The 14,786-nt window shown below is 35.5% G+C and overlaps 1 long non-coding RNA gene across 1 annotated transcript; it reads left to right on the top strand.

The window, feature by feature from the left end:
* The first annotated feature begins 6,143 nt into the window (after nt 1-6,143).
* On the top strand, nt 6,144-6,633 carry LOC110674505. The gene is made up of 2 exons (XR_002498930.1): nt 6,144-6,458; nt 6,541-6,633. It is a non-coding gene; the product is annotated as an uncharacterized LOC110674505 (long non-coding RNA).
* The last annotated feature ends 8,153 nt before the right edge of the window (nt 6,634-14,786 follow it).

The raw sequence follows: 14,786 nt of genomic DNA on the forward strand, positions 1-14,786 counted from the left end.
CACTAATTGTAAAACATATCAATCGATGGTGTAAAACCAGTTGCTGTCGGCAATCCGAATTCAAATGTAAAACACGTTAATTTACAAATTTTCGAAAAGTCTGCTGTAGAATTTATTAGCGATGTCTTGATTTTATGATACCAGGCACCTATTACGGGTGCATGGTTACCCAAAAACTAACATGTTAATAAACATGTCACGTGTGGATGGCAAATGTAAGTCCTTGTCATGTTTGGCAAACTAGTTCTACTAGTGATTGATATCGCAATTCTAAAACACATTGAAATTGTATGTAAAAGCCTTTACTATCGAACCAAAGTCAAACCTTAACAGAATTACAAGTTTTACACATTATTTCACCTTGCCAATTGACACGACAGATCCACGTTGAAAAGAATATGGATCGAACGTGTGGATTATTTTCAGTGTAATGGTACATAAAATGTTTTTTTCTCTTTGATTGCAAAAAATAGCTGGAAAAATCGGGAAATGAAAATGCTTTCTCAAGATGTTCTCCATTCATTCTCAGATATAGTTATTATATAGGAAAGTTACCTTTCTAAGATTGTTTAACGAATTTTAATTAAACTCTACTGATAAACAGATTACTCCATGAATGCAACTATTTGGTGGACCTGGATGCTACATTTCTAATACGAGCTGCCTGCTGAAGTCAAATAATAATTTGCAATTAATAAGTGTGAAGTACTGTAAAATTGTTAGTCATGTTAATAAAAATTATCGATTCTGATTCTTGATTCTATAAAAAATTATTCGCAATGCATTCGGGTTTGCGAATTTGTAGCATCTGATTGTCTACAAATTTGCAAATTCAGATGGGGTTTATTCACAAATTTCATAACGCCAAAAATGGTCATTTTTGACACCCACCCACCCCCTTGTAACGTTTTTTATATGAATATTCTACAAATTTTGTACAAACTGTAACATCCGAAGAACACCCACCCACCCCCTTCAGCGTTATGAAATTTGTGAATGAGCCCATGCATTGCGCGTGAAACATTATCAAGCTCTGGAAAATGTCACAAATACTACAATCGTACAGTTCATTCTACTACACAAATGTTGTCAACTTAAACGCAAATGATGGTTCACAGAATAACTCAAAAATGTTGTTACGATTACCACGAAATATGGTAATTTTTACCGACTCCCTAATACGCGGTCCCCATGGTAAATCTCACTACAAAATCCGTTTGAGATGAGCATAGTGTGTAGTCTGCACAAATAAAGAGGCTTTGTGCATTTAAATTAAACCATCAACATGGTAATTGGGTCCTAAAATTTTTAATTAAATCTTGTTTTTATTTAATAACACGAAAGAGCATGTTACTCTAACTACTTTAGCAATTTTTCCCGCTCAAATAATGGCTTATCATGTTTAAACTTTAATTTAAAAATTTGGTCCATAAATGAACCTTGACACTTTTGATCATGTTTGACGTTCGCTTAGTCGACAAAAACACCACAGGGGTTTTAGTTCGACCACTGGGGTTGTTCCTATCTGACATTTCGTAAGGGACACGGAAAACAAAATACACCCAAAATTTGAGTTTAAGCCAAAGGATGTGACAAAATCTAAAAAAATGTTTTTTGGGCTTAAACCAACGGAAAACATTAGAAAATTGAGTAAACATGTGTTTTTGGCCTAAACTTAAGCGTTTAGCACTAAAATTGGGACAGGGCTTTAGGACCCTATTTCGACCGCGAGGCTCTTTTCAGTGTATGAGCAGAGCTACCAGATGATTATATGAGCCTACACGGAAAAAAAATCCGTGGTTAAAACTACTATTTTAGCTGACTACGCCCATTCTTGAAACTACCATGGAATTTTAGACCAATTTACTATGTTTACGGTACATCACACCACATTACTGGTACGTTTGACAGAAATAATTTACAACAATCTGACTTCGACTACATACATGGTAAAATCAAGCGCATTTCTGGTCTGCTGAAAATTGCCAGTGCGAGCGCTTAGGTTAACCCCCTAAAATGGTAGTTTTTACCTGAGACGAGACTCGCGAAGACGGTCTTCTTTTTCTGTGATTGCTGAGTTTTTTCTTATTCCACTTTGTGTTTATACCAATTATGCGCTAGCCGTTCAAATCCTCACATGAACCTCTCAGCAAAAAAAGATTGAGTTTGCATCACATCGAATCATAAATAGCCGTTTGAGTAAAATTTCATGCCAGCAAACGTAGCATACATGGGGTCGATTCACAAATTTCATAACGCTGGAAGGTGGGTGGTGTAGTATAAGGATGTAAATTAATGAATAAAACAATGTCTTGAGAAGATATGAAAAAAGTCTTGTCAAACAAAATATTCCATAGTTTCCACTAGCTTATTTCTATCAGTGCAATCATGATCATCGCAGCAAACCGTTACGCACAAGCACAACTGAGACGAACCCGAATAGTCATTCAACATGAATCCACAAAGAAGAACGAGAGCAAAGCGAATTCAGAAAAAGAAATACGTTCATTGAATCACAACCGATGCTGAATGGGCTGCTGTAAGCGGAGAAAAAGAGAGAGGAGATCGTCAGGACGACGCTCGCGGTGACGGTGTGGTCTGCCGATGTGAAAGTCAGTTTGTTAACGATTTTCGACGCGGACGGTTCGTGATCGATCGGAGTGTTTAGAAAATATATGCCTGTTGTATGAAAAAATGAATAAAGATGGATTTAATTTTGAAAGAATACGACATGGCACAGTTCGGTAGTTCGGTTCGATATTAAAAGTGATTGTAGTTTTAGAAGTGCTAAGGAATATTGTTTGCGAAATGTTTTTTATGAAGTTTTGCCTAAAGTTGGGAAGCACAGAAGCTGCCGAAGAGTGCGAGGTAAGATGTTGTGCAAATCGCTGCGGCGAACATGTGAGGAAAAAAGAACATAAAGGAGTATAGAAGAAATATACCAATTTTCTACACTGATCACTAGTTTTCGATCCATTTATTTGATTTCGGTCTAGTTTGTATGGAAACTGAAAATTGGCACAGAATTCTTGTAGGATGGAAACATTTCCTTTCTCTGTAGTGTGTTATTTGAAATAGTTTCCAAGACTCACAGCTGACATAATTGATTGTGAGCATGCAAATTTGATTTGATGACATTACTGAAAAAAAATCCACATTGATTAATTAATGATTTCTTCTGATGAATTGTTGCTTTATGAAAGGAAACAATGTCAAAATTGCCGTATGTTTCTTTCTTGTGACCTTTTTTGCCGCCATCCGCTTGGCGTGACTGCAGGAAATCATATCAGGAAATCAAATCAAACTTTTATGCAGTTTAAACTCATATTTTGATGCGAAAGCAATTTTTTACATCACTAGTAAGGACAAAATATTGCAAAATCGGTAGCGCTTCATTTTATATAAATTGATTGTTGTTAATTATGAATGATATAACAACATTGTCGTGAAATATATTGAAATATTTTTAATGATTAAAAAAAATGTTTCAGAATGGAAGTCAGTTTGAAATACGATGAAAAATATAACGTTTTTATTAATGTATGACGCCATGTTGCTAAAATAAAATTAAAGAAATAAAAGAGCAGAGCGAGTGGGCTACTGCTATCAATGCAGATGCGTGGATTCCTGCATGTTACTAAAAAAAATGAAAGAAATAAAAAAAAAAAGCAGAGCGAGTGGGCTACTGCTGGCAATGCAGATGCGTGGATTCCTGCATGTTGCTCAGAAATGAAAAAAAAAAATAAAAATAGCAGAGCGAGTGGGCTACTGCTAGCAATGCAGATGCGTGGATTCCTGCATGTAAAAAATAAAATAATTAAAAAAGCAGAGCGAGTGGGCTACTGCTAGCAATGCAGATGCGTGGATTCCTGCATGTTGCTAAAAATATGAAAGAAATAAAAAAAAAAGCAGAGCTAGTGGGCTACTGCTAGCAATGCAGATGCGTGGATTCCTGCATGTTACTAAAAAAAATGATAGAAATATAAAAAGCAGAGCGAGTGGGCTACTGCTAGCAATGCAGACGCGTGGATTCCTGCATGTCGCTTAGAAATGAAATAAAATTAAAAAAGCAGAGCGAGTGGGCTACTGCTAGCAATGCAGATGCGTGGATTCCTGCATGTTACTAAAAAAAAAATGAAAGAAATAAAAAAGCAGAGCGAGTGGGCTACTGCTAGCAATGCAGACGCGTGGAATCCTGCATGTTACTTAGAAATGAAATAAAATTAAAAAAGACAGAGCGAGTGGGCTACTGCTAGCAATGCAGATGCGTGGATTCCTGCATGTTGCTAAAAAAATGAAAGAAATTAAAAAAGCAGAGCGAGTGGGCTACTGCCAGCACTGCAGATGCGTGAATTCCTGAAGCCTGCTTAGCTCCATCAAAGATAAGTGAATAAAATCAATGAGTATTGTTATTGAGCGATAAAACATATTAATTCCTACTGTGTAAGAATGTTGGAGCAAATTTTCTGGTGTTGTTGCTTGACAATTTGGGAACCTGGACAGCTCCATCCAAGACAAGCGACAAAATCGGTGATCATTGTACATTTTAAGGTTATTTTGCAGCCTCGACATCTCTATCCGAGATATGCAATCAACATATCTGATGATTAATTCTTTTCAGAGGCAGAATATGAGAATATTGATAGATTAAAAAAAGTTTTATAGTTTTGTTATGGACGAATGTGGATCCTGATAAGCTCCATCTAAGAGATGTGTAGAAAATCAATGAGAGTTTATTATTGGAAGATTGAATGTGTAAATGTCTATTGTTCAATGTGTTGTTTGATCAAAATAATAAATTATGGCATACTTCGAAATTATTTTGAAGCTCCAAAATTTACTAGGTAGAATATGTTAATTTCGATCAATTAGAAAGTTAAATAAAACCACTTATAGTTTTGCTACCAATTATTGGAGATTTTGGTAAACTCCCCAGGTAACCAATAAGCACTTAAAACAGCATTCAATTAGCATTATATACGCTAGTACGGCAGAGCATTAAATGCTGATTGAACGTATAGCTGCCAATAGTGCTTCTTAAAAGCAGGTTTTGGCGAAATATCGGGCTGCTTCAATGCTGCGCCTTCAGGAACGTCGCATTCCACTGTCAAAAAACGTAACGTCTCAGCGAAGAGCAAACCAAAACAAAATATTTTCCCACCTTCTCTCGCATCTTTCCAACGATGGCGGTTGCTTGTCTTGTTCTGGATGCTTCTCGTTGCGGATCATTTTTTGCTGGTTTTTAACATTTTGCGATACGAACTGACGACCCGGTGATTGTGAACGATGGTGATGCTCCGCGCTACAAGGTATGCTGCAGTTGGTGTTGGTCGAGCTTTGATTTTATGCCCAATATAAGGCACGTTTTGCTCGAAGGTACATTCATTTGTGCTAATCTTTAATGTCTCGATGGGTGGTAATGATTCTTGATAAAATTGCGAGAATGCATGGATGCTATTGGATTTTATTGAAGCTTATGAGGGTAGGTAAATTATTTTATATCCTCATGAAGGAAGGATGATTTGGATACTAGTTCTATCATTCTGATTGAGCAAGAAATCGAAATTTACGATAATTGTTTTCTCCCCCGGCAATCATGCCCGCATAGAAAATGACAGTTTGCCTTACGTTCAAAACAGTATATCTCTTTTAACTGTTAATGTCAATGTATCACGAACAGTTGCTTTAATGTCGAACAATGCGAAACCTATAACTTTCAACAATAAAACACTTTTTGAGTAATCCATACCAAACAGTGACAAAATATTTTAGTGTTCAAATATAGTTGAACAATACGAAAATCGTTTTTTATTTTAGAAATGGTAGTAATGTAGCCTTACATTCTGTCAAAAGGTACATTTTCAAATTTTCTAAACACACGAACACATGAGTATTTCACTATACAATACTTTAATGCAACAGTTTGGCAAACAGTTACACGGGTTTGTATTTGTGAGCAACATGCTCACACAATTTTCATCTTTTTTCGACACTTTCAAATAATTACACCCTGCTGTGTACATATGTGTACATTTTGCAGAGCGGATGACTTAAGAACAATATTTTTTTAATTATTTCACTTTAATCAAACAACAAAATTAAAGTTAAACTAATAACAGTTGTTGAAACATTTGAAGTCATTATTCTTTTTTTTTTCGGTGTGCTATGCAAAAGTTCTACAGCCTCTGTGTTATTTTTTTTAAGTGTGCAAGTTTTCGTTCAAGTGTGTCTTGTTTACTTTTTGATACCGAAAGTGAAAAAAACAACTGTTCCGAAAAAAACAATGCAAGGAGCCAATATCCAGAGAAGCCGGTATCCCGAAAAGCCCCGTATCCAGATTGCAGGAAATCTTTCAACCTCCAGCGGCTTTAGGAGAGTTCACAAAGTCACTCTGGCTCAAAACAACCGGCCGTTTTCATCGAACCCATTAGACGGTCAAGGATGGTCGTCATCCATCGGTAAGTGTTTGCGCAACTTTTCTGAATAAAAAGGAATAACGTAAATAACGTGGCAAACATTTGTTTCTTTCGTTTCTTTCAGGATGAGAAGACTTATCCACCTCTAAATAGCTTCATCCCAAGATGCTGACGATGGTAGCTGCTAAATGCTGTTACGGCTCATTACCGTTCACAAGAAGGAAACCGACAAATTGTGCCTAGAGCTAAGTCTGCACCAAGAGGTTCGTTTTATGTTTTATAATGTGCTGAAACTAAACATAGTGAATATTGAAAATACATATAAAATATTATTATAGAAATAATAAAAGCATTTGTATTTTTCTTTTATTGTATGAAAGCATCTGAACAGAATGATATATGGTTGAGAAACAATAACGGACCTTAAATCAATTATTCCACATACATTATTAAATTCAAGCAAATCTAATAGGTTAACTATTTCATCACTGTTTGGTTAACAGTAAATTTAAAAATAAATGGATAATATATCGACCGTTTGACAAATTGTAAACGAAAAATTTTGTTCGGAGAAATCGGTGTTTTTGAATGGTTACATAACTTAACCGCCTATTCCCCACATTGTTATTTTCCCATTTACAATTTTGCAAACTGTAAAAACCGTTCATGGTGGGGTTGATTTATTGTTATTTTGGATGTTATACGAAATGACTTAGACATGGTTTTGAAAGGTTTTGTACAGTATAGGAAACAGTAGCTATTTGGTTCTTATTTATGCGGGTGTTTATTTAGAATTAGATAGTGATTGCCTTTGAGATCGTCTCCATCAGATGTAAGAATCGATACATTAGTGTGAAAGAGACAAAACAGAGTCAAATATGTAACGTTCGACCTGTACTGCTCTTTCGTTGCATTCTTACTGCAATGAAAAAGCATTTCGTTTGCTAAGAATCGAAAATAGCATGTGCAGTGAAAATGCTTATTAAGAACAGAAAGGTATTGAATAGCAGTGGTTGTGCTGGTTTATGTCAGCTAAGCTATGAACATGCTTTCATAGGATAGCAAGCAGATCAAATGCTGTAAGCAGTCCAATGCGAGGCTTATTTCAATGCTTACTGGTTACCTGGGTCTATCCATGAGAAGTGAAGAAAATTAGTGAGTGTTGATTTTTTTAAAGATTGAACAAATAAAAGAAATCTATTTTTAAAGAATATCATGGCTTTTCTGATTTTGTCGTTTGACGGATTATTTTGGAGCCTGAATGGCTTAATTCAGGTTTTAAGGTTAATTTCCCAACAAACAATTTTACTGAGTAAAGCCTACTTCGCTGCTGACAAGTAATTTCTTGGCCTATCTTGATGCATGGGAAATTTCTGCAAGGAATCGATCAAGGAAGCGTTTTTTCTGATCGCAGTACGCAGTTGAAAAGAGATGTCAGTTCAAACAGGAGACGCTGTAGAAAATTTCTTCAAGGAATCGGCGAGAAATTTCTTTAGCGATTCCTGTTCAGCAGCAAATCAGGCTTAAGAGTTGAACAAGTCACTTTCAAGATTATTTCAGTTTAATAACATATTGTTCAGCTACTAATGTTACTTGGGTCGGAGCCTGGACAGCTCCATCCAAAAAAGAAGCAATCAAAATCTGTGATGATTTATTTTTTAGGGGTAGAATACATCACAATCGATTAGATAATAAAGTTAATTGAAAGTTTCATAGTTTTGCTGTGGATTATTGCGAATCCTTGTTAGCTCCATACAAAAGAATTGAAAAAAAACAGTGAGCGTTGATTTTTTAAGATTTATTATGTATCACGGTGTACTATATTTAAGAAGGTGATATATTCCGAAAACTGACAGCTACTTGACGACGTCATTCCTATCCACCTCGAACAAATTTTCAAAAAAAAATGATCTAGTGGTCTGGATGGTATATGGTACGATAGGAGTGACGTCACATGTTTTCAACCAAACTTGATGTTTACATCAGTGAAGAGCCTGCCTTGTTATTTTTTTATGCCGTGTTATGTATATTTCTATTGTTTAAGAATGTTGATGGAAATTTTCTGATTGGCTTGATAGTTTATTTTGGAGCCTGAACGGCTTAATCCAAGATAAGCGGACAAAATTAGAGATCATTGCATATTTGGAGGTCATGCGATTTTTATTATTTCAGTGGTAGAATATGACTATATTGAAAGATTAGAAAGTTAATTAAAAGTTTTATAGTTTTGTTATGGGTGATTGTAGATCCTGGTAAGCTCAACCTGAAAGAAGTGTATTATTGTATTGACTATTGGAAGATTACACATGTAAATTTATATTGCCTAGGTATGTTGTTTGAAATTTGCAGGTTTTGTTGCTTGACAGATTATTTTGGAGCATGGACAGTTCCATCCGAGATAAGCAATCAAAATCATCGATAACTATTTGATAAGAAATGAAATATGAGAAATATGGATAGAATAGAAAGTTTATTAAGGTTTTCGTGTTTTGTTGTTTGACAGATTATTCTAGAGCCTGGTACGCTCTATCCAAATTAAGCAAACAAAAAAAAAACCTATTTGTGTTGCTCATTGAGTGATAGAACATGCAAAATCCTGTTGTATAAGATTGTTGATTGAAATTTTCTGGTTTTGTTGCTTGACGCATTATTTTGCAGTCGGGACAGATCCTTCAATTAATAAATTCAGCTATTTTTTGCTTATTAAGAGGTAGAATATGTTAATATTGGTAGAATAGTATCCTCAATAAAGTTCCCTTTTGTGTTGTTAGACGAATTGTTCTGGAGCCTGGTAAAATCTATCCAAAAGAAGTGAATAAATCAGTGAGTGTTGCTTATTCATAACTGTAATATATGAATTTCAATTGTTAAAGAATATTGATTGAATTTTCTGGTTTTGTTGTCTACAGCTCCATCTTCGATATACGATCGAAAATTATTTATTAAGAGGTTGAATATGACTCTGTTGATAGATAAAAAAAAAGAGTGAATTAAATGCTTACTTGTTTGGTGGATTATTCCGGAGCCTGGTAAGCCCCTTTAAATAGATACGAATAAAATGAGAAAATGTTGTTTAATGAGTAATAGAACATGTTATTTATTGTATTTATTAGCCTGGACAGCTTCATCTTAGATAAGGGATCGGAATTCACGATCATTGTAGAGAGAATATGTAGAATAATAGAATATGAGAGAGGGGTAGAATATGTCAGCATAGTTAGATTAGAAAGTTGATTAAAGCTCTCTTGTTTTGTAATTCAGAGTCTGGTAAGCTCCATTGGTGTGAAGTGAGAAAATCAGTCAGTGTTGATTATCGAAAGTAGAACATGAAAATTTCTTATATCAGAATGCAAATTGAAATTTTTCTGGTTTTGTGTTTGTTCAAAAAAAAAAATCTTAGGTGAATAAATTATATCGATATTGAAAAATCAATGTTGTTTGTTGTGTAGCTTGACGAATTAATCTACTAAGCTACCTTTCAAATGAAGTGGAGACGTAATTCAGCTGTTTTTTCTTATGTAGAGATAGGACAGGTACTTTTATGTAAATATTGTTGTTTGAACTATGTAGATTTGTGACTTGATGGATTATTTCGGACCCTGGAGCACAGAGAACAGACATGGAGGCTCGAACAAAATTTCATCTGAACCATGTGTAAAGGTTCGAATCAACCATCAGCTCCGCCAACGTAGACAGCCCGATATACAAACTCGTTTCGACAACACGATGTCACTAGTGAACCTCAAAATGCATTAGCACACAATGCAACGCTAGCGACCAGTGGCAATTTTTGATATCGACACTAGCGCCAAAGTGTAAAAAGCGGCAAATTTGTAGCGTTCTCAATATGACGACAGCGCCACGTAACAGGAGCATAACGACATACTTTGAAATGACCAGTACAATGGTTTACACACGCTGACGAGAAAAGATGAACGTCTGTTCTCTGTGCCTGGAGCTCCAACCAAAAAAAAAAAAAAAATCGAATAGATCAAAATATTTATTACTCATTTTGTAGTTCTGGTTCTGCTAATTTCCTATTGTATAAAAATGCAGATTAAAATTTTCTGATTTTTTTTGCTTAAGCTGACCAAGCTTTAACCAAAAAAAGTAATCGAAATTAGCTATTTTGTTCATTTAGAATTAGAATGTGTCAACACTAATGGATAATAAAGTTAATTTAAACATTTTTTCGTTTGCTTTGGCCAATTATACTGGAGCCTGGTAAGATAAGTGGAGACAATCAGCGATTGTTTCTTATTAAGAGGTAGAACACGTCATTATCAATTAATTTAGAGGTAGATAGTTAATTTTCTTTTACAACTTGAGGGATAGAATGGAGTAAACTTCGGTAAATAATCGTTTAGAAGGGCAATTGTATTGCCTTTTTACTTGTTAGACTATTTTAATGCGTGGTAAGCGCCATTCAGGCGAGAGGATTTCAATCAGAAATTTTTAGTGGGATATAAATTTAAAAATTTTATTTCGTTTAGAGCTCCAGTATATTTTTTTGTGTTCCTTCAAGTTTTAATCTAAGAAGAGTGATCGAAATCATTGATTGTAATTAACTGAAAATTAGAACATAATATCTTCGTAAAAAAAAAACGTTTTTAAGTTTTTTGTATAAACGGATTATCGGACCATATGTGGAAAAAAATATTGAAAGTCCAACTGAAAAGACAATACAATTATTATTGAAATTAATGATTAAAAAAAATCATATCGTGTTTAGTTTAAAATATTAGGTTTCAAACCTTCATACGTGCTTGAAGAAAGAATATCATAACAAAAGTATATTTGGTGTATTATTGTAACTTTAGTTTATAAATACAACTTAATTACTCCATTGGGTTCACCGTTGTAATAGAAGCAAAGCTTTGTTTTATAATAAAGTATAGTGAATAAAAAAATAATCTATATGATAAAGGCATTACTCTCATTTTTTATATTTAATATATAATAGACTTCAATGTTGCTGTCAATCCTCTGGTTTACGATTCCTCAATAGGATTTTTTTTTTCAAATAAAAAAATATATATGGCGATAAGAATAAAATTTCTTTTACAAACCATTTAAATAGGATCACAAAGAAAAAAAAAAACAATATTGTCAGAATAAAACAAAGCGCGTTTGAGTTTAAGTACAAAAAAAAATAACATTAGAAATATTAAGCTAATACGACAAAATACTGTTTCGATACTGTATTGATCGTACATTAATCGTAATTCAAAATAAAAGAAAAATTAACATTGTTTTAAAAGCATGCTTACATCTAAACATCACACAAGTTGAAAAACATAATGTGTATTAGAATTTTGATTCGAAGCAATGAATGTTATTATATTTCGGTAAAACTTGATATAACAATAAATTAACACACGTGAAGAGTAGAGAAGGAGGCGAATGTAGTATAAGGATGTAAATTAATGAATAAAACAATGTCTTGAGAAGATATGAAAAAAGTCTTGTCAAACAAAATATTCCATAGTTTCCACTAGCTTATTTCTATCAGTGCAATCATGATCATCGCAGCAAACCGTTACGCACAAGCACAACTGAGACGAACCCGAATAGTCATTCAACATGAATCCACAAAGAAGAACGAGAGCAAAGCGAATTCAGAAAAAGAAATACGTTCATTGAATCACAACCGATGCTGAATGGGCTGCTGTAAGCGGAGAAAAAGAGAGAGGAGATCGTCAGGACGACGCTCGCGGTGACGGTGTGGTCTGCCGATGTGAAAGTCAGTTTGTTAACGATTTTCGACGCGGACGGTTCGTGATCGATCGGAGTGTTTAGAAAATATATGCCTGTTGTATGAAAAAATGAATAAAGATGGATTTAATAGACCATTTCCGTCAAAAAATTTTATTTGCTCATGAGCTTTCTTTCAATTTACTGGACAAACTTTCCTAAGAAACCCATATGTTTTGAAGCCCCTAACTAGTGAAAAACAATGAAAAACTGGCGGCACGACAATTCGCCCCACGGTCCCGTACATATTATTTCTCTCCAATTTTTATCAGGCCCTTTTTCCCCTATGATTTTATCTCCACGTTGTGGTGAATTTTGATCAGCTGTTCCTCTGCGGTCTCCACTCAAGCTTCTGGATTTACTGCAACGATCAAGATTTACTCAGGTGGCGCAGATCATTGATGCGTGACACTAGTTCTCTCTTTTATTCTTTCGCTATTCTTATGCAGAGCAAATAGTGACGTCAGCCGGAAAATAAAAGAAAGAAAAAGTGGCACACAACAATGATTTGCGCCACCAAAGTAAATTCAGAACATTGGTCTCAACTTTGTTGATATTCGGGTTTGGATGCACTACCAAGACCCCAAACAAATGGAAACTGGGACCATCAGGAAGAGCCGTCGCGATGAAATTCTTCATGGACAGATGAAAGATCCCCTTCTTATCCTTCGCATGAAGTTGCTGTGGTGCTCCAGCTAAATAATTCTCGAAAAGAGTGCTACTCGCTCCTGGTTTTAAGGCCACTGGAAAATAGGCGACAAAAAATTTCACAGCGTGGCAGCATAACATCTTTGGGCCCATTCACATATTTCATAACGCTGAAGGGGGTGGGTGGGTGTCTTCAAGATGTTACAAGTCATACAAAATTCCGAAAATATTCTTACAAAATGCGTTATGAGGGGGTGGGTGGGTGTTGAAAATGATTATTTTTGGCGTTATGAAATTTGTGAATAAACCCTTTTAAGCTATTTGATCCTAAAAGCCCAAACGCAATGATAGCGGAACGGCAACGGAATGCGGAACCGGTTCGCCAGCATGTATCACAACATCTCGACTGAGCTGACAACGAATGAAATTGGATCAACACTGAGTCGACAAGCTGATTATAGTTCATGCTGGCGAACCGGTTCCGCATTCCGTTGCCGTTCCGCTATCATTGCGTTCGGGCCTTAATTCGAGATCCGTAACAATGCCGCTTTCAAGGTTGCAAGAGCTGTTTGATTAATAAATTTGATTCGGATTCTGCCCCGGCTTCCATGGGATATCCGGTAATAAAAATGAGACGCTTCCGAAATCCTCGTTGCCAGTTTGCCGCCGGCCATAAAACCACAATAGAGCAGGAACCTATCGCGGATCATCCGGTGCACCACAGCAGCTTCAGCGGGTTATTTGTTGTGGTCCTGAAGGATTTCAAAGTTGAGAATATCATTAAATTCCAACTACAAGGACGGCCATTTTTCGTGGAGTTCTTGTGATTTCGGTGACTGTTTGAGGGCATAGAAGCAGCACGCTAAACCAGATTCACGCATCGCATGAATTCGATCTGCATAAAATAAGGCAATGAATGCAAAAATGTCTGAATAAGTGAAAAATCTGTGCAATTCGCACACATTCTTTGAGCCTATACGTAAACATGTTGGCCATTGGCTATATGCAAATCACTGAAAATAGAACTGTCAGTCATCACCCATGTGACAGCAAACAGTTGACTGTTGGTAAGATGATTTCTTACCGGGAATTTTTTCATCGAAAAGCTGAAAGATGGTCACATTCACGAAATTTGTTTCCCCATTTACTTCCGCTTTAGATATTAAAATAGAAAAAAAACTGAAAAACTTAAACATTGTCATGTTTTCATAATCAAAAGAAAAACGGAAGCGAATTCCGAATTTCGAGCGTTCTTTCGCTGTGCGTAATTTACTCATTGATTTTGGTTTACAAGACATTGCTCAATAATGAATACAACCTATTTTCACAGGAAACGTGCTGCATGTGAAGGGGCCAATTTTGTGCACCCGCTACTTATTTTTGAGCGGAACAAGTTTAGCGTGAGGTTGATAAACAACAAACCAACGAGCGAGTCAATTTTGTTGTTGCTGGATTTGACATTTTGTTGTGTCTACAAACATTCAATGCAGGGATGTTGTAAAAATTTTGAGAAATCTCCACTTTCTACACCCAGGGTTGAAACAACTGTGCCGCACGACGAATTTCACCTCAAATTCCCAAATTTTCAAAAAATTGTAAGAAAATCAGGAGTGCATACAAAAAATATCTGAAAGCGCCAATAATCATTAAAAAGTATCGCCTTTCGAAGAAAAATATAAAAATTGGGGGTAAGGTCTGACGGAAATGGTCTATTTTGAAAGAATACGTGTCCTGATGCTGTTACGGCTCATACAAAAACTAAAATTTATTCATACAAAAAGCGTTACATGGGGGTGGGTGGGTGTCCAAAATGGCCAATTCCAGCGTTATGAAGTATGTGAACAAGCCCATGAGAAATAATTAATCTTCTGGTTAGATTTATCAGCAACTTTGGAATAAACTGCTCCGCTGACTGAGATTTTCAATAACAATTTACTTTGAACACACTACCCAACTAACAATTTTAGC

The sequence above is a fragment of the Aedes aegypti genome, chromosome 1 (assembly GCF_002204515.2).
Source record: "Aedes aegypti strain LVP_AGWG chromosome 1, AaegL5.0 Primary Assembly, whole genome shotgun sequence".
Classification (NCBI taxonomy): Eukaryota; Metazoa; Arthropoda; class Insecta; order Diptera; family Culicidae; genus Aedes; species Aedes aegypti.